General features: G+C 31.4%; 1 pseudogene; it reads left to right on the forward strand.

The window, feature by feature from the left end:
* LOC102596057 (GDSL esterase/lipase At5g45960-like) overlaps positions 1–4,033 on the forward strand; it is a 9,669-nt pseudogene that overhangs the window by 2,836 nt on the left and 2,800 nt on the right.

Consider the following 4,033-nt stretch of genomic DNA (forward strand, 5'->3'; position numbering starts at 1 on the left):
ATCAATCTACGGACCGTCAATGGTCACCATGGTTTCACACTTGGTCAGATTTACCTGATTTGCCTTTCATACCTTGCCTGTTGATCTACGACCACCATCTACGGAGTGTCAAGGGACCTACAGTCCGTAGATCACCTCCGTAGATGCCCTTTTTTGCATTTCTTTCAGCTGTCTCTTTACTTCCGCGCCTGAACATCTTTCCTGCAAAATATGATAAAAACACATAAAAACCAATACAAAAAGGCCCTAGACACACACAACTTGTAAGTGAAATGTATTAGAAATACCGTAAACTCGCGGTATATCAACACTTCAGACGGATCTACTTGATAATTGTGACTGATCTATTTGATATTTGTGATTGACATATTTGATATTTGTTGGTTGTTGAATTGTAATTGTCGGACTATGATTGTTAAGCCTTGTGACCCGTGTATTGTATAAACTGTTAGGTTATGCTGATTTTTGTGCAGGTTGTAGTTTGAGGAGGTCCGATTGGAATAAATGGAGTACTCATTTTGTATCTTCTATATCTTATTAAGTCTTGTCGAAGGACTTTGAGAAATAACTGTTTGTCATCCTGGTGGGCCCTCTTCTTCCTTTATGTTTATGCTTTGTCCCTGATTACTTGTCCACTTTTGAATTGACACACCTATTAAGAAAACAATAATTGATATAGTGAGTTTACCATTTTACCCCTATTAATTATGAAGTTGAAGAATTAAAAATTTAAGATTTTCAAGAAGTTCTACATTTTTCAAATTAATAAATTGAGGGTAGAATAGAGAAAAGGTTTTTGTCCATTCTTGATTTGTCAAATGGACAAGTAAATAGGGACAACTAAAAAAAAGTGGACAAGTAATTAGGGACAGAGAGAGTAATATATTAGTGACTTGTACACGTGACAATCAGGTTGTAGGGTTATATTAGAATAACTAAGTTTTCCGCGCTTATATTATTCTTGTCTTACTTTTCACATTTCTTTCGTTTTGTTGGGTTTAAGAATTGAAAATTCGACGAGAGGGAGTTGCTCGGATGGTAAGCACCCCTCACTTCCAATCTGAAGGTTGCGAGTTCGAGTCACCAAGGGAGCAAAAGGGTTGGGAGCTCTTGGGGAGGGTAAAAAAAAAGAATTGAAAATTCGAAAGTAAAAGTATAAGCTTTCTACTTTGCTAAGGTAGTTCTATATATGTACCAATATACATTGGCCCTTTAGTGACATTGATTTGCACTTCACTAAATTCTTAAATTTCTTTCCTGCATGCACTTTCTTTCTTAGGAAGTTGTTAGTGTTAACCGCATGATTTTCACAAACAACCACTATAATAAATTTAAATATGCTCAGCTATATTTTACATATTTACAAGCTGTAGTTATTGTTTAAGTTGTCTCGTTTGTATAATTCGTTGGTGAGTTTGTATAATTTGCGGGTACGTTTGTATAATTGAGCTATTTTTGTATAAACTCGAAATAACGAATTTGTACAAAAACAAACATTTGAACTTTAAATAACTATACATATTATATTATACAAAAGTTATACAAATTATATTATACAAATTTAAAATTATACAAACGTGCGAATGATACAAACTCGAAACTCCAGCACACGTAATTATCACTGAATTTTGGTCGCGAGTGGTAATTAACTAAAACTGTAGCTATGATGACTAATTAACTAATGAATGTTTGCTTAATCATATAATTTCCCCATTTTTAAATTATTGAGTTCATGTGAATCGGTAACAAAGTTATTATATCTGTCTTGCTCATAATAAGGCAAAAACTTATTTGTTAGAATTTTATTTATATTTTTATTTGAAGTTTATTCTTCTAATACTTTCATGCGTTGCAAAATTATTAGGATTAGTAGTTAACTTTAATAATTACTAAAATTTTCTAATAATTTTTTCAACTGACAATATAGCTAATCTAATTCATTTAATTTTTTGAGACATTGTTAATCTTAGATATTTTATCAATTTCAACTTCAAAAACACTTTTTTGTGACAATTGTTATAATAATAACATTATTCTATAAATAATATACGCACTTGATAAGAAATTGAATCTTTTTATCTGATTTAGTATATCGATTGAAGGATTAATTATCTTCTAACTAACCATATTATATAATTTCTCTTACCACTTTTTTATTTTTGATCAAAATATGTTTAAATCATCAATATCAGAATGACTATTATGTCTTGATCTACCTCTCCAGTCTCCACCTCTATATATAACACCTTATGAAGTCTACCATTCATTATCCATATCTAAACAAAATGCATTTTTCATATTCTTATATTTTTCTTTTACATCTTCTTGTGCTAATATTCTTCATATTGAAAGCTCATGCTCAAAAACAGAATAGTTTAGTTTCTACTATTCTTGTTTTTGGAGACTCAACAGTTGATCCTGGAAACAATAATCACATACTCCTATTAAGAGTAATTTCAAACCCTATGGAAGAGAATTTCCCAACCATGTTTCAACAGGAAGGTTTACTAATGGGAAGCTTATTTATGATTTCATTGGTAATTTTTCTACAAATACTTTTATTAGTTAGTTTGAAATGACACATAAAAATGTTGCAAAAGGAGGGTCTAGGGTGGATTTTGCATGTAGGTTCGACTGAATCCATTAATTTCAGTTCGAGCTATGTTTGAAACGTATTATTATAGATATAATTAAAAAAGTGTGTTTTATCTAATAACTTAAACTTCTAGACGAGATAGTCACATAGTCTGAGGCAGATTCAAAATTTATGCTTTAGGAGGTTGTTTCGTATATGCTGGACAAGCGTATATAAATTTGGGATAAAAATTTAGCTAAGGTGAAGGGTATTTGTATAAACAAACAACTTCTTCCTAGATTATGTGATGCATGTTATAATTTTTATAGAACAAACTAAACGATCAATAAGAAATAATACTAGGAATAATCTTAGCATAAGTATATAATTAATCCTATCATAACTTGTCTTCAAACTAAAAAAAACCCATGTGTTCAACTTTTAAGATTCTTAATATTGAATTTATTTTAATTCTTAAACTATGGGTTAATTAAGACCTAATATATATTGGTGATTTTAATGCAGCTAAGCATGTTGGTGTCAAAGAATATATGCCTCCATATTTAGATCAAAGTTTAGGTATTGAAGAGCTCAAGACTGGAGTTAGTTTTGCATCTGCTGGAACTGGAATTGACCCCCTCACAGCACAACTCTCTGTATGCTATCTCATAACCCCCGCACCCCCCTTCAACCCTACAATTGTGTCCTAGATATGAATATAATGTATGTTACATTTGTCCTCCAAGAAAAGAACTGCGGGAGGAACAATTACATAAGGCTTAAAATGACATAAAATAAGTGGAATCTCATGCCAACAGCAAGGGAGGTGGTTAACCGATGCTTAGAGAGAACTACCTGGGATTCAGAAGTAAGTGTACCCTAAGGCTCTCCTCTCGCCCACTTTTTTAGCCAATACCATCAACCCCGTTTTTCACTGGGTCAAAGGCAATAGTATAATATTATCTTCTTTGAACTAAGTTTGTTTGATTACCCCTTAGGACCTGAATATCATTAAGAATATTCCAACATCTCATAAGTATATTATATTTGTCCAAAACTTGCATAATTACATATATATTGGGATAAAACAACTCAAAAGTATTTTTAATATGGTGTAATATTATTTTCGTCTTTGAATTAAGAGTATCCAACAATACCTTATAGTATATCATTGACTAATGAGTAATTTCTGAGCTGATACCAATACAATATATGATATTGATTTAGTATCAGTTAAGCGAAAATTATAAGCCTTAATGACGCGGGGGGGNNAAATAAGGGGGGGGGGGGGGGTTATAGACTGTAATTATTTATGAGATAATGGGTATTTCTTGAATTACTTTAGATTTGAATATGAACTTGTAATTATTTGGATTTTATGGCCCATTTATATATTTTTTCCTTTTTTTTGGTTCAAGATTTGTTCTATATTATAAATTTGTATTCTCAACAATGACT

Source organism: Solanum tuberosum, unplaced genomic scaffold, assembly GCF_000226075.1.
Source record: "Solanum tuberosum cultivar DM 1-3 516 R44 unplaced genomic scaffold, SolTub_3.0 scf00338, whole genome shotgun sequence".
In the NCBI taxonomy this organism is placed as follows: domain Eukaryota; kingdom Viridiplantae; phylum Streptophyta; class Magnoliopsida; order Solanales; family Solanaceae; genus Solanum; species Solanum tuberosum.